Below are 23,507 nucleotides of genomic sequence, written 5' to 3'. Positions count from 1 at the left end.
TTGGCATCATGTCTGTTTCATAGAAAGCGTATCAACATAAATTATTATTTTTTTCTTTATAATTTTTCTCTGTCGCACATTATTGACTGTCTCATCTAATTTCGATTTCTCAAGGACGAATATTTCAATCGACATTTTTTTTATTGTTCATCATTTACTGCCATTTTATGTGACTTATCCTTAGAAACTGCTCTATTGTGGTGACCAATACCGTGTACGATTTTGAAAAATGCCATTTAGTATGTTTTAATGTTCTTACAGACGAATAGGAAGATGTTCCAAAACTCTTCGTGTTTATCACAAGAAAATTGGTATTGGTATCTTTTATGTTGCACTCTGAAGCATGAGCTACTAAACTTTTTGTTATTATTCTTTTCATCAACATACAATTCGTATGTCTACCATAATATTTTGTCTTTCTTTACAATTAACGTAGTTTTCTTCGGTGGTTACGTTTTATAACGTGTATTTTACGTTGATCTCTAATGATTATATAAAACCATTAATTCTGACTCCGTCAGAAATTTATTGTTAGATGTTGCACTCTGAAAATTGAATATTGTCCTTTCCGCTTCTAGAGTTATGTAATGAAAGATGATGTGGCACGTGAGCCTCATTTATTTAACCTTACAGACTCGTTAATTATGTGGAATCTATTCTTGCGTATTGGACTGTTGATAGTAAAGTTTTTTTTTCAATTCCTTGTACCTTAACTGCTTCTCTTTATACTTCCGAATTTCTCTTTGAAGTTATGCTTGAAACAAAATTTTTAATCCATTTTAACTTAACCTTTTTTTTTTTAACTTCACTATCTACCATATTGTCGAGACTTATCCAGGACTTCAGACAAATGGCTTCTACTCTTGTTTTATGTTCAAAATTTAATTTATTTCTATATGACCCATTGGTTTCTATACTATGTACGTTACGTAAGAAATTGAGCAAACAAAGCTTGCAATTTCGTTATAACTTTCCTTGTTGTATACATTACAGTTCTTTTTCCTTTTAATTAAATGCTGGTAGAAGTTTGTAAATTTCTAGTTTACCATTTTCATTCTCTCATTGTATCCTTCGAATCATTACTTGCATCTCGTAGTTGTTAATCATTTCCTAAGACAATTTTAAGAAGATTTTTTTCCTGTGGGTTTGATATTCTTCTGAATAAAATCCGATTGTTATGAAAAATATCCAAAATAGTTGTTAGTTATCATAAGATAGTTTGTACGTGATATATTTCCTAAGAAACATACAGTATTTGAAGATGAAAGATAAATTACAAAATGGCTGAATTGTTGTTTCTTGATATGAGTTCTATTTTATATTGATATATCGACGAGAGCGTCTTGGTTTTCCTTTTTTAATTCGTATAATTTCAGTCGATAATTTATTGTAGAACAAGATTGAATTGCATATATTTATACTTCATATCTGCTGTCTGTATATAAATTGATTTAGTTCTATTTCCACCAGAAATGCCTTCTTAAGAGTTTATGTTGAAGGGCGACACATTATGTAATATATAATCATGGATATTCCGAACAACAGCAACGATATTAATATTGCTTTCAAATCTTGCTTGTATGAATGTAAATTGCTGGTATCCATTTCCAACTGTTCGATTCTAACCAATTGAATAAAGCGGTAGAATGTTGCTGCTTCAACTGTGAGAAAATCTCTTTTACCTTTCCCATGGTACATTTTAGTCAAGAGTACAGTTGATTGTTCAATAATGTTCCTAAATCATATGATGATACTAAGAGTAAGTTTCATTTATGTCCTCTTTTCACTTCTCTTTGGCAGAAACAGGTTTACAGATCGACCATCCTATGCGATATAATGCCAGAACTAATTTGTTCGGTACATCTTCGTTCTGTTGCTAAATATAAATGAAGTATCTTTTCTTCTTCAAGCTTAGTTTTAAAAGGCCATTCAGGACAATGGCCTTTCCTTCAGAATGTGAACACAATTTACAATTTTTGAGGTTTTCATTTGGACATATTCATTTATGAGAGGAAGGTTTATGATGAATCCAGTTAGACATTAGTTTTCGTCAGAATGACGAGCTCATAATATCACAAAAATAACTCCGGTTCCGTTGTTGATCGATTATCCATAATCATCGAAGTTTAGCAAAATGTGACTAACAACATGAATCATAACAAATGCAGCTTTCTTCATTAGGTAATACTTCATGCTTCACTTAAGAATTTCAGCAAGGCCTTCTCTATTTGCAAAAACTTCAAGCAAAGTATAAACTTCGTTGCTTTCCTTTCTTATTTTTTTTCTTCTGTGGATCTCCAAGGCTAAGACCATTAAATCCTAAATTATTGTTGGATTACAATATTATCATCATCCAATTATAGACCTCTTGCTTGAAACGTACTTCAACCAACCCAAAAACTCGTGTGTGTATTTACAAACGTCCATATATTTGATTTGTTGAATGATTTCCTTTATAACTTCATCAATTTTTCTTTCTTTCTTTCTTTCTTTCTTTCTTTCTTTTCTTTCTTGTAGCTCAAATATGTTCCATTCTGTAATACCTTGATCAGTCTTGAATTAGAAGTCTGGGCATTTAGAAATCTGGTGTAGATCACCAGAGCCCAGTTGGCCGCTGGTGGAGCAAACGTCCTCCACCAGCGTTGCCCGCCCCCCACGACGCGGACGTTGGGTTGGATTTTTGGGGGGCAATTCACTTAAAATTTGGAAAAAAGAGCTACAAAATAGAAATAAAAGGAAATCATACTTGTAAATTTGGAAGAAAGGTGAAGAACACAAGATTTTGATGGCGGCATTGACTAGCTTCCCAAGGTCTGTAAAAAGTAATGTTAAAAGTAATGTTATAAGTTTAATAAGACAGGCTAATATTATTTATTTACTGAATAACTCATAAGTTGATATCTATTTTGATTATTTAACCTAGCTATGCTACACAATTTGCACAAAAAAACATAAGATTAGAATTACTAACATAAAGTCATGAACTAAACTTTTAAAGACGTAAATAAGATCGTCTTAACACGTTCGCTGCCATATCTGACGACGATCGGATTTGAATTGAATTAAATACACTACTCTATCTGATTAAAGACAAATCATACTAGATCATCACTTGACGGAATGTAAAAATTTGTAGGGATGGGCACGAGAAAGTTTTCTTTGAAACTCGACTCGACTCGAAACAAACATCTTTAAGCTCGACTCAAGAACTTGGCTTGAAAAATTTCCTCCAACTCGACTCGAATTCGGGTCGAATTTCGAGTCAAATCGAGCCAAATCCGTGTGTAGTTTCAAGTACTCTCTTCAAGTATCCTACATAGGAAATATAATTATCAATTATATTACTAATACAACTATTATTATTATTATTATTATTATTATTATTATTATTATTATTATTATTATTATTATTATTATTATTATTATTATTATTATTATTATTATTATTATTATCGATTTCTGTAGGCAACATGATCTGGTGGTCATGAACACGTTGTTTAAGAAAAGAAAAACCAAGCTGTAGACGTGGAAAAGTCCAGGAGATACGAAATGCTACCAAATCGATTACATTCTTGTGAAGCAACGTTTCAAGAATAGTGTACGAGACGTGAAGACACTGCCAGGAGCGGACATTGAATCGGATTGCAATCTCCTGGTGGCTGAAGTCAAACCTGGTTAAAGTCGATCAAGAAAAATGGGAAGAGAAATCGAAAATGGAACTTGGAGCTACTTAGAAATATCGACAATGATGTGAAAGAAGAAATTGAAGAAAAATTCTGTGGAATGGGCGATGTGGTTGACAATATAGAGAATAGTTGGGGAAAAGTTAAACAGATTCTACTTGACACACTTCACAATAACATTGGCAGGATGGAAAGAGCACCGAGAAAACTACGGATAACTGAAGCAATGCTTAAGAAGATGGAAGAACGAAGAAGGGCGAAAAACACGGACATCAAGGAATACAGAAGCCTGAATAATGAATTGAGAAGAGAGACAGACAAAGCCAAAGAAAAGTACATGGAACAAGAAATAATGGAACTTCAACGGCGCGGCAGATATGATCTGATGTACCAGAAAGCACAAGAATTAGGAGGGAAAGGTAACAAATGTATACGAACGTTCGGCATCGAAGATCAAGAAGGTAATGTAACCACTGACCATCAAATAATCCTTAGAATTTGGAAGAAATACATAAAAGATCTGTATGATCAGAAGAACCGCCCCAAAGATATTGCGATTGAAGCAGAAGAAGAGGTGGATGATGATGAAAAAGGACCCAGTATATTGAAAAGTGAAGTAGTACAAGCAATCAAAGACATGCGAAGGAGAAAGGCCACTGGAGAAGACGACATACCAGTAGATTTGCTCAAGGCATTAGGAGACAACGCAATGAAAGTACTGACTTCACTTATTAACAAGATCTACCTGATTGGAGAATGGCCAAAGGATTTTCTTGATGTTACAATGACTGCATTGCCCAAGAAAAACCAAGCAAAGAAGTGCAGCGATCACAGAACCATTAGTCTGATTTCCTATACTGGAAATATCATTGCACGCATACTGAATAGGCGGCTGGAAAGTAAGATAGATGAGAGGTTAGAAGAAGATCAATTACATGGAACAGATTCTTGATGTAAAGGAAGAGTTGTGTTTGTGCTTCATCGACAGGCGAAAAGCTTTCGACCGAGTCAATTGGACGAAACTTCTGAAAATACTTAAAGAAATCGGAGTCAACTGGAGAGATCGACGACTCATTCAAAACCTGTACACAGGACAACGAGTGAAGCTGTGCTTGAATGAAGGAGAAACCAATAGTGTGGAGATTCGAAAAGGAGTCAGACAAGGATGTAATTTGTCTTCCCAATTATTCAACATTTACAGTGCATGTTTAATGAAGGAAGCATTAATGGGAATTGGAGATTTCAAAATTAGAGGGCAGATCATTAACGAGATCAGGTATGCAGATGATACGGTTATACTAGCTAAAACCGAAGGAGGACTACAGGAGATAGTTGACACTGGAAAACTGTATGGAATGGAAATTAACATCGAAAAGTCGAAAGTCATGAGAATATCTCGTGAAAATACGCCCTTACGGATCAGAGTAGAACAAAGAGAACTTGAAGAGGTCGATAATTTCAAGTATCTGGGAAGTATTTTGACGAGAGACGCTTACTGCACCAAAGAGATCAGGTCAAGAATTGCCATAGCTAAAGAAGCATTCAACAAGAAAAGATTACTCTTAACTAGCAGGCTCAATATTGGACTTACGAAGAAGTTGGTCAAGTGCTATATATGGAGTATTGGACTGTATGGTTCAGAGACTTGGACATTACGGAAGTTAGAGAGGAAATATTTGGAGAGCTTCGAAATGCGGTGTTGGAGGAAGATGGAGAAGATAAAGTGGACAGAGAGAGCAACAAACGAAGATGTTTTAAAACGGATAGAAGAAAAGAGGACACTTCTAGCCACCATTCTTCGTAGAAAGGCCAATTGGATTGGACATATCTTGCCATGAAATTGTCTTCTTCACACCGCCATAGAAGGAAAGATGGAAGGAAAACGAGGAATAGGAAGAAGAAAAACACAGCTGATCCATGATTTGAAAGATAGGAGAAAATATTGGGAGTTGAAAGAGGAAGCTGAAGATCGACAAAAGTGGAAGAAACATTTCCAGGCCAAAATCTAAAATTGAAAAAAGAAAAATTCCTCATTAGTCCCAGGATCTGCCGAAAGGCAGAATACTTAATAATAATAATAATAGCAATAATAATAATAATAATAATAATAATAATAATAATAATAATAATAATAATAATAATAATAATAATAATAATAATAATAATATAACAACAACACCATGTATAAACATGTAAGATAGGGGGTTGTATCTGAATACTAAAAACTATTGACTGCTGACATCGGTAGTCGTGAAGTCTAGGAGGCAAGGCCATCGTTCACCAGGTTCTGGGTTTGAGTTCCAGAGGAGCAAGTATTCGGGCTCGAGCCAAAAATTGTTAAAAGTTGTAGGGAGCTGCCAAACATGTTCAAAATTGCTCGGCCCAGGTGAGCCCAACTAAACTGATGTCTCATCCCAATTGAGCCGGCTCCAGCCGATGGCTCACTCCAACCGAACCTGCTCGAGCTGTTCGCTCAGATGAACCGAGCCGAATCGGTTGACATCACAATCGGGGCTGGGCTTCTGCTTGGGCTCAAAACTTCGACCGTACTAGTGGCGGATCCAGTGGGCGGGCGATCGGGGAGATAGCTCCCCCCCACAAGACGAAACTTTCTTATTATGTATATATAAATAAAACCCATCCCAGAGTTTGAAGCTGTTAAAAGTAGCTCTAAGCAGCAGTATGACAACCCACCGCCCCCCCCCCCAGAAATGGGTGCTGAATCCGCCCCTGGACCGTACAGGTCTCAGCCTTGATGGTAAGAACTACAGTGTATACTTATATTGGTGCTTACGACATTTGAGGCTGTCTATAAAAATCTATTGTCGTCGCTTTATCGAGACGTGACAAGATATGAGCGGTGTGCTCTCTCGTGAGCAACACTAAAAGTATTCCATATTATGCCTACATTTCTCATAGCTTTCAATTTCCAGTCTAATCTGACCATGATTTCGAAACGAGTTAAAACGAGCTGAGCGAGCGAGTCATTTATCAAACTCGACTCGACTCGAAACTCGACCTCAAAAACAATGACTCGGCTCGGAACTCGACTCGAGAAAAATACCTTTGACTAGACTCGGAGCTCGACTCGAATTCGAGTGGAGTTTTAGCTCGACTCGTGCCCATCCCTAACAATTTTACAGTTTTATGATTTATAGTATGGAAGTAAAATTAATTTGTTAAAACATCTGATGTTGATAATGGGGTATGAAAAATTCATATTAACATAAACACAGCTCATTTACTGCTATTCTGATCAAATGGATGAATGAAGAAAGTTACAGAACAGGAAATTCCACAGTTGATTCACATCACGTCTAAGATCGGCGAACGCATTACAAGTTCTTGCATAGAATATTTAGAGTTCTGATTAGTTAAACCAAAAGAAAGCTGAAGTTTAGAATAAAATAGTTTTTTTTTTTTTTAAAAAAAAAAAAGAAAAATCTTCCTGGGGAAGGAAGTATTTTCGGATGCATTAAGGGAGGGTGATCGGAATTACTTAAAGGCGTATTCACAAAAGTATATAGGGCTTGAGCCCCCCAGACCCGTATCCACGGGGTGCAAGGGGGACCGCCCCCCCTAAATTTTTACTAACCCCCTCTAAAATTTTCACGGAAGGCTTGCAAAAAATCTCGATTAATTCTATGTAGAGATGCAAAAAAGGCGGCTTTTTTGAATCGATGGTTTTTTTCACATAAAAAGCCGGCTTTTTTGAAAAAAACGAGAATTTTGGAAATTTTGGCTTTTTTCATTTTCATGATTTTTCTATCTAAATAGCTTTCTTATAGTATATTCTATAGTTAGATAAGAATTCCATGACCTAAATGCGATATTTCGCTCTGAAATTCACCATCAAGATGGATGGAGCACATGTTTTACGAATTAAAGCTAACATGAAGAGTGTAGTATTTGAGGGCAATTTTAGAAGCTATTTAACTTTATTTTAACTTTTGAGTTATCGACATTTTTTTCTTTTCTAGATCATTTTAATTTGTCATCCATGTTTCATTTCTAAGAGCTTAGTACTCTAGCTCCTAGCGCAAAAGTTAAACTTACGTTTTTCTATATATCCGTCAAAGCGTACGGTACGTTTTCAATATATCCGTCAAACCGTACTTCCACATTTCTGTTATATTGTAGCTGTGCAGTGATTTAACAATAATTTTCCAGACAAAACCTTGAATACCAATTTATACAAATAATCAGTAGCGGATTTAGAAAAGTACTTTAGGAGGGGTTTCTCTGATTGTTTTGTTTTCTAAAATGTCCTAATTTTATTTGGGAGGTGCTTGAAGTTTATGAGTACAGGCATAACTAATATTTCGCGTCGTTTATATGTTTAGCAATAATCTTCGGATACGGGAGCAGGAAAATTTGGTGTAGGAAATTTCGGTGTAGGAAAATTCGGTGTACAGAAAATTCGGTGTACGGAAAACTCGGTGTGGGGAATGTTAGGTGTAAAGAAAGATTCGTTGTAGTAGGCCGTAGGATTTATTAAAAACTCAACTTTGAGGATAAATGAGTGTATTAGTTTGAAGTTCAAATTTTGTGTAGAACATACTTTTACTGTCTACTATCATTTTTACTGTTTACTGTCTACTTTATATTACTTTATATTGAATTGTGTTCCTGAAATTATTGGAATTCTAGATTTCGAGGGATTTTAACATTTTATGGCCCTTACATGACGAGAAATTTGTCCTCCAATCAGACACTTTAGTGCTCAAAATCCTCCAATCAGACACTTTACCTTAAGGCAAACAAACTAAAGTGTCTGATTGGAGGAGAAGTCAACTATTTGTACAACTATTATCTGATAAAACCATCCTGCTTTATATTGCCCTTTCCACTAAAACTTTTTTGATCAATATATTTTTGCATCTTGCATATGTATATACAGAGTGATTCTTTAAAAACTCACGGATTTCATTTGGCTCTAGAATTTCTAACTGAAGTCAGATTTTCATGCGATTTGCTACAAATTATCAAGGAAGGATGGGAGATTTATGGGACTATGTTTACTGGTTTAAATTCATCCGGGGTAATATAGAGCAGATCGCAAGAAAAACAGCAAATATTCGCCATTGTACGTTACAGTTCGAATGAGATATTGGATATATGAAGCGAAATCACATGTTGAATAGAGATTTCTTAGGTGACTTAGAGTCGGTACCTGATATCTTTCACAACATCCGACAGCGAGGTCCTATGCTTCCCTGTCTTCATCAGAAGCGATCCTGTTTCCTGCAATTTATTCACTTACGACCATATTATGTTCCTGTCTGGGGGAGAACATGAGGCAAAGTTGCGTGTAAATGCCTTTTGCGTAGAACAACAGATCCCATTCTCCAAAAACTTTTTAACGATAAAATCACGTTGCTCCAAAGAGTACATTATTGTAAATGTGTCCTGATCATATTGATACAGTAGCACAGCATAAATTTCAATACAACGGCCCAGTTTCTTGTTTCTTATTGACCGTCGCGAGGTTGCCATCTAACGAAGAAACTCAAATCTCCACACTGCACCTCACCTAATTCCACTTAGATACAGTGGCGAATATTTGCTGTTTTTCTAGAGGCGTGGCCGATATTACCCCAAATGAATTTAAACCAGTAAACATAGTTCCATAAATCTCCCAACGTTTCTTGATCACTTGCCACAAACCCCGTGAAAATCGGACTTCAGTTAGAAATTCTAGACCCAAATGAAATCCGTGAGTGTTAAAAAAATCAACTTGTATATGTTCTGTGATGTACTATAGGAAAGGTGTTTTTAGTTGTTCCTATAACTATTCTCTGAACTTACAATTGTTTTATTTCCGACAAAAAGTGTCAGCTTCATTGTGTGATGAAAAGTAGTTTATAGTAATATCCCGCGAAAGACATGCAAGAGGTAGTGGACTGATGGCAAAAAAATAAATTTGCTTTTCTTGAAATAGGAAATAACATTTTATTCGTTACATTTTATGGTTTTCGTTTTCACAATATGAAGTGTCGTAAATTATCGTTAAATTATCGTAAGTGGTAATATTCAATATGTATTACACCGAATCTACCGTACACCTAAATTTTCCCACACCGAGTTTTCCGTACACCGAATTTTCTGTACACCGAATTTTCCTACACCGAGTTTTCTTACACCGAATTTTCCTACACCGAATTTTCCTAGACCCCCGGATACAACCTTAAAGATCATTTTATACTGAGAATCAGTGGCGGATTTAGAAAAGTATTTTGTTAAGGGTTTTTCTTACTAATGTTTAGTTTTTCTAAACATTCGTAATTATTTGACGGGAGCTTAAAGTTTATGAGTAAAGGCATAACTAATAGATATTTCGTTTTTTGCAGACATTCCGTAACTTTGGGGAACAGGCTTCAGTCCAAAAGACCGCCCCCTAACCTTCGCAAAACCGTCACTGCTGGTAATTAGTAATAATAACGATTTAAAAACAATAAGAAAGGAAGTCGGCCAACTCATAGTACACGCACTATATCTACATTCACACATGGAATGAAGAAAAGCTTTGTCAGAATGGTCGAATGCTGGGTTGAATCCCTTACTTACCGATAGAAGCGCAAAAGCTAGCCACTCAGTCATGTTTATTGTGCAGTTGTATCTAGCTTAACTTAAATAAATATTCCGTAGTACTTTTTTTTTGGGGGGGGGGGGACAGTTCCGTAATGATATGTTGAATCCCTCTTGTTAAAAATTAAGAAAACTTGTGGATTGGGTAAACCGTGATGATGGTTATATAAAACTTAACTGTAGAATTTCAAGAATATACAGAACCAAAAGCTCTAGATGTGCAGCCTTTAAGTGTATCATATAAATCTAAGTATTTCTCTTATGTTTTAATTTTATTTTGTTTCAAAAAGAGGGTATGGAATATTTTGAAGTAAAAATAATACATACAATTTTGCTAGTTATTTGTGTATTTTTTAAAAAGAAGTGTTTACTTTTAGGGTTGGCTGGTTTACACCAACTTTTTTTTAATAACTGGTTTAAACCAAAAAAATAATAAAAAAAAAAAGAAAAATGCGAATCGTGTGAACTTCATGGTGGCATTTCTATATATCAAACCACCTGCAATAGTTTTATTTACCTTTCACCTTTTAATCAAGGTGTCCCATGTTCAATTCTCGGTCGAACCACAACCCTTCTTTCATGCGTAAACCAAGTACCGGTTCGGATGTCACTTTAAGCGAGTCTTCTCCTTGATAACCTCGGTATTACGTAAGGATGTTAAGCCTAAACATACGAAACGAAACCAAATTGTATAGGGGAGAGGGGGTACATTTGAACATCTGTTTTCGAATATTCGTTTTTGCTTCCAAACACTCAGTAAATTTCCTTATAGAACTGTAGCAAAAGCTAAATATAATATACATTATATTTGCCATAAAATAGAGTACTTTGTTTGATCTTGTTATTCAGTGGGTGTTATGCAGTGGGTGTTGTTCAAATGTACCCCCTTGGGGGGTAGATTGAAACAAGCATGGGGTAGATTTGAACATACGTGGGACAGTTTTGAACAAACCATTATTTTACTACAATAATCGTTATTTTCAAGATGAATTCGTTCACGAACAACGAGGCTAATGTAACAAAGCAGCAGTAACGGTATAAGGCACAAGAATTAACCAATCGCGTATGGCAAGGAAATAATAATAATAGTAATAATTGGTGTAACATATATGCAGGCCCGTATTTGTATATTGTGCGCCTCTGTGCTCTAAACAATTTGCCTCCCCCTTCGGAAACACATCAGAATTGAGTTGAATTCATAGTTTTTGGGGTCGCTGAGATGAATAATGACAGTTTTAATCCAATTCAACTTCAAGATCATACTCAACTCCCGAGTGAGGCGGGCGAAAGTTTAAAAGTAATCGAAAACGACATATATTAGTGTTGAATTCATTGTTTTCGAGGTCGCTGAGTTTAACGGTATCAGTTTTCGTGATGTTCAAGTTCATTCTCACCCCTTGGGGTGGAACTAGGAGATGATGACTTTTTAAAAATTAATCAGATAAGCTAGCTAATTAGTAACTACTGTAATTAGAGCGAATTAAACATTTTCTCGCTCTTGGGCGGGACTCTGGGTGTGGTAGTGTTAAATATAACTTTATTGTGAATCTTTTTTTAAAAAATCCAAAATTTTGCCGCCCCTAAATTGTGACGTCCTGTGCTCGAGCACAGAATAGCACTTACCTAAATACGGGCCTGCATATATGCTGTACATTATACGTTACACACACACACACACACACACACACACACACAAAGGATATGTAGACAACATATCTATAGGCGTAGGTGTGATCTGAAGAAAAATTTTAAAAAAATATGATCATCGTAGCATATCTGTGAAAATATGATTATGAGTCACTTTTTAATTTAGCTCGTCATACCTGATAAGCTTAATGGAGAACCTATTACTACTAGCAATCTAAGAGATCTAAGAAATTATTATTTTTTCACTACTAACCGGGTACTGGACATGAAATTTATTTTACCCTAAAATTCTGCAAATCAACATGAAATGTCAGAATTTTTGCAGTACACTTTGTCTTTCCAGAAGTTGTGGGATTAGAAAGTCTACACACAATATCAGCAGTTGGCATTGAACATTTTTCTTCCTTGTCTGAGAACCCAAATATGTTGCCGATACTTATAAGTTTCAGAAAAGTATAGGCAGAACAATGTTCAAATGTGCCCCCTAATTTTTGTTCAAAACTGCCCCAACCGGCATGATCAAGCAGAATTTGGTAATACCCAGTTAGTACAAACTATTGTGAAATACAAAGGGCAACATTAGATAAGTAAATTAATGTACTTGCTTCTGCAATGAATGGCAGATAATATCAAAACACAGGCTTCTGGCAAAAATCTTACAAAATTTCAGAAAAATTCGAACTTTCCACCCCACAAATGTAACAAAGAACTGCTGTTCATCAACAGTTACACTAAAATGGCAGATAACAGTTGACCGTCACGCAACGCAGTTTTGCCAAACCAAAAATTTTGAAACCACCAGATATACTATTATTTCTAGCCTGTTATCTTAAATGTTCAAAGGTACCCCCGTTCAAATGTACCCCCCTCTCCCCTATTTCTGCATGCCTAATGCCTGTTGTTTTATAAAGAAGCCAAGATTGCTTAAATATATTGATAGAAATTGGCAAAATTTATCGATTGCCTACGTAGCTTCCAACATTAGCTTGGATTGGACTTTCAATTATATCTACATACTAAATTTTTAATTTAATACCTCAGTTTTAGCGTACTGATTATATGTTGACCTTTAAATTTTGCATGCAAAGCAATAACAGGATTTTTCCGTTATTGTTTTACATTTCAAGTAATGACGGGATTCTCCCGATGGCTAGGGTGGGAGTTTCTCAATTTAAGAAATTTACTGACCGGATTTCTTTAACCCCTTCAGTGCGTAATTTTCAGATGCGAACCGCTGTAAAAAGTGTAGTTTTTTGAGAACTTTGGATGTTGATTCTAAATCGTTTCAAAATCACTTACATCAAAATCACTAATTCATAACTCTTCCTCGATGTCAGCATCGTTGAAATATCGTTTTGAAGCCATTACTGTACTGTCTGCTCTCAAACAAAACAAAGAATGAAAACTATATTTGGCGAAGCCCAAACTCTATTTTAATTTCTTTCTTTTTTCGTCTTCTTCTTTTAATTAAGCATCAATTGAAACCAGCTGAGCGCAAACTCGCTAAATATTGTCGGGATAACATTACTCATACTATGGGCAAGTATATTCGCGATACGCAATACAAAATAGCCAAAGCAAAATGAAAGCGTATATATACGCCACCCACACTGAAGGAGTTAAGCTTATGGAACTTCTTCCAGCATAACCCCGCTGTTGCATAACAACACCAAGGCGAAACAAACTTATTTCTGTGAATATGTAATATAAATACATAAAGCAAAATATCTAAATTAAAAAAACCTGGTTTAAACATCCCCCAAAAACGGGTTTTTGGCATTTTCAAAAACAACCATTGGTTCTTGCCAACTCTGCTTACTTTTGTATATAGGAGGTTAAAAAAATTTTATTATATACATTGGTTAATCCTTTGGAATTCATAATGTAAATATGTTGAAGTAAAATTGTTTGAAATATCTTTTCGAAATTCATGGTTTATTTTCGAGGTTTTATATTATTATCAGCATCAACCACTAATTAAATGACTTTTTGTGTTATAGAGAAGCGAAACAAAGTCTGCTTTATCAATTTAAAGTAGAATTATGAAAAAAGCCCAAAATTTCCCAAGCAAAAAAGCGAAGCAGAAAAAACCGAGTTTTTTTCCAAAAAAGCCGGTTTTTTTTCGAGCCCTTGCATCTCTAATTCTATGTATAAACACTAAGAATAAAATGCAATATAAAAGAGATTATTCCAAGAATTTTTTTCATTTTAACTATTTGACGAACACTTCTAAACATATTTTAAAGGAGTTAAAGTAAAGGAGTCTTCTCGAATCTCGATATGAAATGACACAATACATATTGAAACAAGTTTTCCGAAAAGAAGGAATATGTTCATAATACTTCACGCCACAGTTGTAATAGCGATCTGGGAGGTAGGAAACGAAGTGTGAAGTGCTTACTGCAAGCCAAATCATAAAAGCAGGAGCAGGATCAAAGCGTTTATCTTTTGCCGATTGCAGTAACGGCGGTAAGTTATTGTTCTTCTATTATATAGTTGTAGTACACACATGCATTGCAAAATCCTCGTCAACAGCAAACCTTAGATTAATAGTGGAACAATTAGTTGTGAAGTGAATTAAGAGCTCCGAGTTCCGTTAAAGGCGACTGATTCTAGTAAATTATTGTGGTGTGATATGTGAAACAAGAATTGTGGTGAAACAGCCACCGAAAAAGTAATGGTTGCAAAGACTTTCATATCCTTGTTCTCGTAGAAGAATAAAGTTGTTAAATTACCTTAATTAGATGAGTAACTGAGCAAGTGAACATATTTAACGTTTAAGTTTAAGGATTAAATTCCACGTTGTGGAGCCAGGACTAGTAAAGATTTGCAAGATTTAGAGGAGAAACTAAGTAGCAGAATGTTTTGTATTGTACTTGGGGTGGGGGATCCCGTGGAAGTAGCTAGTTTTCATATAAAAACGTTGTAAATTAGAACTATTTCTTAGTCACGTACGCGTAATAATGTAATTCAACATGAAAGAAGCAGTGATGCTTTTGCTCGATACTAGATGGGTGTAGCGTTTTACTTACATTGAGAAAAATCGGTTCTCCGGACAGTGGTATATTGCTTACCACAAAAATCAGAACGGAACATACGTTATCCTTATGCTACATAGGCACTGCCCTTAGGTGTTACATCATGCCGTTGCAGGATGTCTGATGTCTAACAGTCTTCCGTACGGTATATTACATGCATATATGTATGTTACCTTCATCAGCTATATGCTATATACGTCCATTTGTATGTGAGATCCTGGCCGCCCATATTGTTTCATACGGAAAGTACGTACAGAAGGAACGCTTATACAGAAAGTATTATAAAACATGCGTTTTCCGTTATATGCTTGCTGTACGTTAAGTAAAAAAAAAACTACAGGATTTACAAATATAACATACGACGCCACATACATTTTTTCTCAGTGTAGCTTTGAATAACTTTATAGTACTTTTTTTCTTACAAGGAGAAGGCACACTTTGGTAAGTGAACTTCAGGGCCATTTTTTGCGAGGTGGTAGTGCACATTTAAAGAGTTAATATTACAAACTGGGAGAGCGCAATGGGCAAAAATGATGGAGAAAAACCGTCTTAAAGTTTTCTACTCGACACATATATCGTACGACGCGCAAATTTAGCAAGTGACGGCGTGACAGAGTGAGAAGAATCAGCGACTCAAGTGCAAAGGATTCCTGGTTCGAGTCAAACCTTTTTTCTTGTTTTTGCTTCAACCAATAAAGTAGGCATTTGTAACTATAAATAAAATATTAATTCACCATATGTTTATATTGAATAAACAATAGAAATTTTCAATCACTTGTAAATTCTTTTGAGTGTCCTCTGTAAATTCTTTAGACATCTCGTTTGGTGATCCAACCCGAAAATATGCATAGTAAATATGAGTGCTGTAGCTGTATTACACTATGAGGAATAAATTCATCATAAAGTAGCATGGAACATGTATTATAAAATATCAAATAAACTCGGAGATGTGAGACGGTAATAAAGTGTTTCATTCATTTGAAACGAATCATATAGTAGTATAATTTTTCAATATTTGTTAAGGTAATGAGTGTGATTATCAGCGATGACCAGAGCAATCAGAGAAGAATATAATTAATAAAAAGTGAGAAATTGTAAAATTTGAATTTCTGTTTGATTAAATGTACCCTGGGCTCTATCTACTGTGTTATCTGGTATGTAGGATTGAATAACACTCGTTCGACGGAAAGGAAATAAACTGTAGAACTGGATTTGATTGATTCAAGTTTATTTCTAAAGTCAGTACTGAGGCTATAAGATAAGATTTATTGCTCAAAGTGAGATGTGGATCACTATTCCCGTTTTACCCAAGGCATGACGTACGTGCTGAGGATTGAACCCGTAAACACACGCACAGAAAGCGGAGCATTAGGCACTCAGGTATGAAGGGGTTCGCGGCCTACAGTAATTCTCCAGTCAAGAATGAAATGAAAAATAAAAAGAGGAAATGACAGGTTTCCAGATGATTCTCCTTACGCTTTTTTTTTTTAAATTACAAAATTTGTTTTCTTGATTACAGAGATGAGATCGCGCCGCAAAGAGTGGAGCTGGAAGCAGGTCCAACAATAAAGGTTTGAAGATTCAACTTACGATTTCAATGTCTGATGATGTGAAGACAACATTTGATGACATGGTATTCAGGATTGCAACGAGGATAAGAATCGATCCTAGCGAAACTACAATAGCATCTAATTCTCTTTCAGTGAATGGTTCAGTGGCTAAATTGTTTGAATTTGTTTTCATATTTTAAATATCGATCTCAGAAAACTAGAAAGCAAACTAGCGTAAGAGAAAAATGTCATGCGATGAACAGGAAACCTAAAACCCATTGTATATATTTATAACAATTGTGCTGATACTATAAGGTATCGATTTCAAGGTAAACATTCGAGACCGAGACCTAGACGACGATTTTCGACTCGAGAAGAAAGAGAGATCGAGACCTCTTTTTGTTAACCGAGAAAGTACAACGTAAATAACGAATATTTGGTCATTTTCAGACAAATCCTTTAACTTATAGACATGGATGCATATTAATAATTTTATTGCAAGTTTGCTCCTTTTGTTGAACAATTGAATAAATAGGTAATTACGGCTTTTCCCCACTTAATTAGAACATGAACATTTCATTAACTTGCATGCATCTTCCGAAGATGGGAAAGGGAGGACATTCGAAATTCCCACTAAGACTTTCCAGTGCCAGAGGTTTGTGAGTGTCTCGAGGTTTTTGATGAAAGTCATCTATAGAAAACTTGAGCTAGTAAAGCATACATCTTAAAATATAATAAAATATGAAAATACTTACGCTTGGCTTCACTTCTCCTCATCATCTTCGTCTGTGGCCTGGTCCACTAACGCTTTAACACGTTGTCGTCACTTCCCTGTCGGCGGGCGCAACGACGGGATCGCCGGTATCTACGACACACCGTACTCCCTGCTGATATACCGCTTGCTGGTGCATGTACCACCGAACAGAGCATATCCCCAGAAAGCACGGCTGGGGCACCGGAGTATGCACCGGTGAACTGCAGCACCCCTGTGCCGCAGAACTCAGATCGAAGACAACGGCCGGACTCAGGAGAAGGACCTTGAAAAACAAAGATTAATTTATTAACACTGGTTTATATACTAGGTATTTAAGAACTGTTTTTATGCTCATAGTTTTACTAACGGTTTTTTGTACATATTGCAGAAACTCATAGTTATTTATTTATTATTTTGTCACCTCAGTTGTAGACATCAATACGAGCACCACTAGTTGTACAGAACACATGAAGCCTGTATTCTCTTTCCTTCCATGTACACTATAGCACAGGGCGCAAAATTTCAAATTCATACGCACTCGCCAATTCAAAAATGATGGTCGCCAGTATCTCTCATGTACAAATTATGAGAGGCCCCTTCTCTCCACGGCCTTTGGTTTGACAAAGGAAGAGATTACATCTCTCTCGTTGATGCTCCAGGAGGCAAACCATTTCGATCGAGCGTGGGAAAGAAGGGGCGAATTACAAGGTTGTGAAGAATTCACTTTCCATGTCCGTTGTGAAGACTTCACATTCGGTGTTTTCTCTCACTCAGTGACAATTATTTTCGTGTAAAACAAACCGCTGCCCTGTGAGTTTAGGCAGAAACCATTCCTAGCGAACACTGGTCACCAGCTCTAAATTTCTAATAGCGAATGGCGACCTGGCAATCGGAAATTTTGGGCCCTGCTATAGCACATGCTATACGTAATTATGTCGTACGCGTTGTGTATTCGTTGCTTAACCTCTGTGAGTTGCACAAGTTTAGTAGATACACATAATCCTTCACGAAACTCAACAACAAGACCAGGAATGTTAGGAGTCTGGTGAACAAAGTGGCTACGGAAAAGGATCGTACCACCCAATCCATCTGTAGAGAACCGTAGTGTCAAGACATCATGTACTTTAGTGATCATGTGCACAAAGCACCATTCTGCTGGGAAAATACATCGAGTTGAAGTAACTTTGCTGGCACCGCGAAATTGGTCAGAATACCGAGGTAAATGTGTTGGTAATGGTAGAGTCACAGAAAAAAAGGGGGGTCAATGAAGTGACTGTGTGTCAGACCGCACCAGACGTTCATTTTCAGTCTAACTTATTCAATCATACACATAACATGTGGCGTAACGTGGAATTCGAGCCACATGAGCTCCCACTGGGAATTGAACCCAGGTCTCCCACGTCAAAGACGCATACGTTAACCACATAGCCACGAGGGAAGTCCTAAGCGTTTTCCATTTTAAGCCCACCCTACACGACTTGGCAAGTAACAATTTTTTTACTTCCTCATATTTTATAATGATTAATTTTAATTACAAGTGTATATAACTCTTACATATTAGTATGTGGCTTCACATGCTTGCTTTACAGTAACATTTCAAGGATAAATCAATTGAAATGTAGTTTGGGAATATTAATTCGATCCCTAAATGCATACATACATACACATACACATACACACACACACAAAGGTAATGTAAACATACGTAAGATGTTGCTAAATTCCGAAATTGAATTGATTATTGTTAGAAAGGGATATATGTAATATTTGAAAAGGAACATATCTCCATTTAACAAGACATATTCAATTGTAAAGTGCACTAGAAAAGTATTTATTTCTTCTTTCATATTAACCATGGCTAGGCAAATAATGCTTAGATAATATACCGTGCCTCTTGTTTTATGTGTGTGTTTGTGTCTGTGCGTGCAAGAGAGAAGCAGGACAAATCTGTCCAACTTTTCCCTTGGTTGAGCGAAAGGATTTTATAACATCCTTGGTTGAGCGCGCATCAACACAGAGCTTACAAGGCTCTCTATTTTCTCTTTCTCCCGCCCGACCGCTTGCCACAGTGTGTGTACAAGTTTGGCCACCACTGCAGATTCATCCTTTGGGTCATATACACAAACAATAGAAGGGGGCCCAAACTGGCGTTCCAGTAGATCGAGACTTAGCTACGACGTCATCAACATGGCCGCCCCTGAAATGTCCAATAGAATTTTTAAACACATATAATTTCCCACAGAATAGAGGTAAAACGATCATTTTTGACCTAAATGAAAGTAAATTAACTGCAAATTATACATAATTAGTTGCAGTATCTGTGTATGGTGCCATATTTGAGATATATTGAAGTAAGCTCGAAGAAACTATTTTTTGACACTCGTTTTTATAATTTTAAATCTGAATAACTCCATAATTATCAAGAATTCTAAAAATATTGTAGAACAAAAAATGTAGGTCTTATTATGATCTATAAAACGGTATCAATATATTTTCTGTATAATTTCACATACGGAGTTACGTGATGCTATATAAGACAGTGTAGTGGCTTCGTAACTGTAATTTATAGATATGTTATACTTGTATAATTAAATAAGAGTTAAAGATGTTTCACCACTGCAAATTTAGTCTTTAAGTCACCTAGTTAATAATATAGGGAGGAGAAGTTACATTCTAATAGACCGAAACTTAAGACGTTATCAATATGGCCGCTCGTAAATATCCTAGTAAAATATTTAAAACCGTATAACTTCTTACAGAAAGAAGATATAATCGTATTCTTTGTACTAAAGTAAAGCAAATTAATTGCATTTATACAAAATGAATTTGTAATGTCCAGAATCCTGTTATATACTGTTATCTATAAATTTTGGATACCATTTTCAGAGTTAAGAAATGTGTGTGTTGAGAAAATTTTATTTTTCAGAATGAAGTTTCGTAATATTGCAGTTAGAAACACTGTTTTTCCATTGTGATCATTTGTATCTAAAATCTCTGACAAACTAATTATGGAAACATTATTTTTCATTTTGGGAGGAACCAAGTTTAGTTTTACTTTCTCGTTACAACTTTCCTGAACAATTAAATGCTCAAGTTACTTAGTCAGCCTATCATAAGAAATTAGTAACGAAAGTGCAGCCATACATTAGTAGATTGTTTATTTAAAGTCGTCTAGTGATTCACGAATGATTCTTCACGCAATGGAATTGGTTAAGGAAGCCATACATCATTTAAATTCAGAACAGATATTCGTGATGACTGGGGATGGGTCAATTTAAGGTATAATGAAGTGACTTCAGTGGAGCTCTGGTTTTCTGAAAGATATTGTGATCATGCTTGGAGGGTTTCCAGTGGCGTATTTAAGGGAGAAGGGGTTCTGGGCTTAAGCCTCCCGAAATTTTATTTACTATATTAAAGTAAATGAAATATCTTGCAGAATTTTCACATTTCCAGGAATAAATTTAGCAAAGCCCCCCTGAAACAAAATCGTAAATACACCACTGAGGCTTTTATACAGAAAATCACAGTGTAAGGGCAGTTGGAGATATCTTGCAGGGATCAGGATGGATTAAAGCTTTTGTCGAAGCTGCTTTAACCTCTCAAGGAATCGCAGATGGTATTCTAAAACCGTACATGTCAAATCGTTTTTTTCTGTTGTATTTTACTTTATCGTATTTCGTATTTTGTATTTTTTAAAAAATGTTTCTAGGTCTGTCTTTGAAACTTGCCTATTTTCCTATAGATTAATGATATTGTATTAAATATGTTAATACGACAATTGTAGGATTGTAATCCTGTATGCCTTTTACAAATAAATAAATAAATAAGGCTAGATACACGTATCATATAACATACACAAGCACTCCTCAACGAAGCTTACGAAGAAGCATAATCGGAAACTGAATTTAATACTTGGGTTAAAAACAACAGTATGTGCTCTACGTTTGCGTATTGGATTCTTCTTCTGGAATTACAGGCTCTATTGCTGATCTTTGCTCCTTCGCATAGAGAGGGAAATTTTGAACTTCATGTTGCAGCCTTGGACTTCATGTTGTCTTTTTTTTTTTTTTTTTTTTTTTTTTTTGCATGTTGATGACCACTTATTACTATGTCAGATGGGTTCCTATCCATGTTAATGTCATGAAACAAGTATCAAAATCGGTCCTTAATGAGTTCAAGATTGGGAGATTCACTGTCAATAGTCTAAGAAACATTTCTTTTCCATTGCAATCTATCAAGGCCATGAACAGCTAAACAAGATACTAAAGGGAACAGGGGAAGTAATTGGCTTAACTCAAGATCCAATTGCTCTTCTGAACTTGTCTATGTTTGCTCCTGAAGTAAATAAGCGACTTGAAGACTTTAAAATTTGGTCTAGGTATGAAGACAATGAATATAATGAGTGTGACTACTTTCATCATGATGAAATGGCAAAAGAACAAGATTTTCTATGTGATGTGAAGCAGGTCCGTATCCAGGGGGGTAGAGGGACCGGCCCCCCCTAAAATTTTCACGGTAGGCTTGCAAATGAACTATAATATAATGATGAACTATAAAATGGTTGGATCGGCCCCTCCTAACTTCTGTCCGGGCATCCCCTACTTTTTTGGGCTGGTTACGGGCCTGATGTTAAGAACATGATTCAAGTGATTCGGAAGAATGGAAATCCATTTCTCGAGTTCGGTAATAAACTAGTGAATACTCAAGGAGACGTTACCGAAGAGAAAGAATCAGTGCCAATGCTTTTGGATAAAGGTAAATAACAATATGACAGTTTTGTGAATGAAGTCCTCGTTAGAAGAAGTAAACCATTTGACACCCCAATACAGAAGAAATATATTTTGCTGTTCAAAACACTGAAGAGTAAGCGAGTACAAGAAAAGCAAGTAAAAATATTAAGAGCAAATGTTTCTCTTTTGGTTCAAATGTGCATAGCAACACAATCAAGAAAAAGTAATATGGGCGAAATCTTTGATCATGAATTTCAAGAATACCCAGGGAAGGACTGGCCAGGGCCTCTCACAAATAAAAATAATGAAAACAATAAAGAAAGAGATGGAGAGAAAAGAAAAAAACAGAAGAAAGCTAAATAATTTGGTAGATCACTGGTTATTATGCTGCCAACACTTCCCCCTCTTCCATCCTTCCATCAGTAAGTTAACTTTCTCAATAGGGTCCTTTTGTTACTGGATTTGTGGCTAGGCCCATGGTCTTTTATTATTGGAAACTGATTTAGTTTGTGCCTGGGGCCCTTCTTTCAATATATCGAGCAGTTGGGGTCCTTCTTTCATTACATTGAGCAGTTGGGGAACTTTTTTCATTATGTTGGAATGTTGGGTCCCTTTCATCGTTGAAGACTGGAGCCCATATTTAAACACATGCTGATTGGTCCTTTATGGATATTAAAACATTTTGTAGGTCTATATTTGATAAATCAAAAATGGAAAAACAGCACATTTTTAGAAATGTATTTACTTTTGCCTAGTCCAAGTATCAAGTTCATTTAGAACCGAAAAGATGCTTCGTTTTTATAATTATTCGGGAGCTTATGCTACAGTGCTGACATGGAATTTTTTCGCCGGCATAAATACCATAAATCTATCCAGCTCTGGAACAGAAGTGTTCTTTCACAATCATCTTCAGTTGGCGATAATGCTAATAAAGTACGAGATTGAAAATAATGTAGGTAATTATTACAGTAGACCCAAAATAATGTGATTGCTCATCAGAAGACTATGCATGACGTTTTAGACTAGGACCTGCTCAGAGCAGACGTAGCCCTGCAGTAAGCAATGCCTCTTCCTTAGCGGCCAAGTTATTATAGGTAACATGATTCCATAATGAGTTTGTAGAAAATCACTATTACATAAACAATGCATTTTATTAAGTGAATTGCAAGTTCCATGTTACAAGCACGGGACTGATATCTTTGTAAACCAATACCACTAGCACACTTTAAAGAGAATGCAAGATGACTGAGGTATGAATTCCGTCTGAATAATTAGCTTTCATTTTTAGAACCCTCGCTATTTTTTGTAACGCAGACTACCAAGGGGGTTTCGTGCCCACCTGTTAAGACAGTGGCGTATTTACGATTTTGTTTCGGGAGGGGCTTTGCTAACTTTCGGGGGAGGGGGGCTTTGCCTGGAAATGTGAAAACTCTGCAAGATATTTCATTTACTTTACTATACTAAGTAAAATTTCGGGGGGGAGGGCTTAAGCCCGGAAGCCACCCCCCTAAATACGC

At 36.0% G+C, this 23,507-nt stretch overlaps 1 long non-coding RNA gene across 1 annotated transcript in view; it reads right to left on the bottom strand.

Annotated features, from left to right (window-relative positions):
• Positions 1 to 23,507, bottom strand: part of LOC145671121 (uncharacterized) — a 90,461-nt gene that overhangs the window by 18,311 nt on the left and 48,643 nt on the right. The window contains exon 2 of the long non-coding RNA XR_014128455.1: positions 17,262 to 17,543. This is a non-coding gene — a long non-coding RNA (uncharacterized LOC145671121). The remainder of the gene's footprint in view (positions 1 to 17,261; positions 17,544 to 23,507) is intronic.

The sequence above is a fragment of the Thermobia domestica genome, chromosome 15, assembly GCF_964235325.1.
Source record: "Thermobia domestica chromosome 15, izTheDome1.hap1.1, whole genome shotgun sequence".
NCBI lineage: Eukaryota > Metazoa > Arthropoda > Insecta > Zygentoma > Lepismatidae > Thermobia > Thermobia domestica.
Note: the sequence above shows the minus strand (reverse complement) of the source record. Positions and strands in the feature narration are given on the sequence as shown.